The sequence below is a fragment of the Brassica oleracea genome, chromosome C1 (genome assembly GCF_000695525.1).
Source record: "Brassica oleracea var. oleracea cultivar TO1000 chromosome C1, BOL, whole genome shotgun sequence".
In the NCBI taxonomy this organism is placed as follows: domain Eukaryota; kingdom Viridiplantae; phylum Streptophyta; class Magnoliopsida; order Brassicales; family Brassicaceae; genus Brassica; species Brassica oleracea.
In genome coordinates this window covers 2,571,732-2,572,567 of record NC_027748.1, presented here as the reverse complement: position 1 = coordinate 2,572,567, position 836 = coordinate 2,571,732, and positions in this window count along the sequence as shown.

The following is an 836-nucleotide window of genomic DNA, read 5'->3' as shown; positions in this document are numbered from 1 at the left end:
TATAATAAAAACATTTATATTTTTTCTTATATGTTATATTTTGAATTTTTCAAAACGTCTATATATTATTAGAAATTTGAAGATTCTCACTCTGAAAATTTTGTGATCAATAGATTATTTTTTTTGTTATAATAAGTTACAAATGATCATAAAATATAACGCATATGGATTTTTATTTAATAAATATTCAAACTAAATAATATATATATATACTAATGATTTAAAGCAACAAGATTGGCTGATCAATTTAGTTGTCCAGTTGAAATCTTTCAAAAGTATGTGAAAGACTAAAGTCAAAGTAAATATGGATTTAGAATAGTAGTTATATTTTACTAACCAAAATGCCGAAAAAAACCGAACCGAATTGAAACCAACCCGATATCTGGATTGAACACTCCTAATCCAAATGAAGCCAAACTATTGTTTCATTCTCCAAAATATAATAAAAATAATAACTTAATTCCGCGCAAGGCGCGGGTCTTATCCTAGTCATATATATAATGAGACTCTTTTCTCTCTTTTGAGAGTGTCCACGTAGACAGTTCATGGGTCCCACCAAAATCATCTTTATTCAAAACCGAAGCGGAGACTCCGATCGTCGTCCACCACGATCAAAGCTATTATGTCATTCAAAGAGATTTGGATTCTTCATCTCCCCCTTGACTCCACCTATATAAACTCTCCCGAATCCAAATCTTCTCTGATAGCTTCCATGGATAAGAAACAGTCAGATTTCCAGATCCAACGCTTTGGATAAAGCTCCGGCAATATCGAGCAGCGCATCCATGGCTAAGAATCCAGCGAAATCACAACAAAATCTCCAACTGAATCGAGCA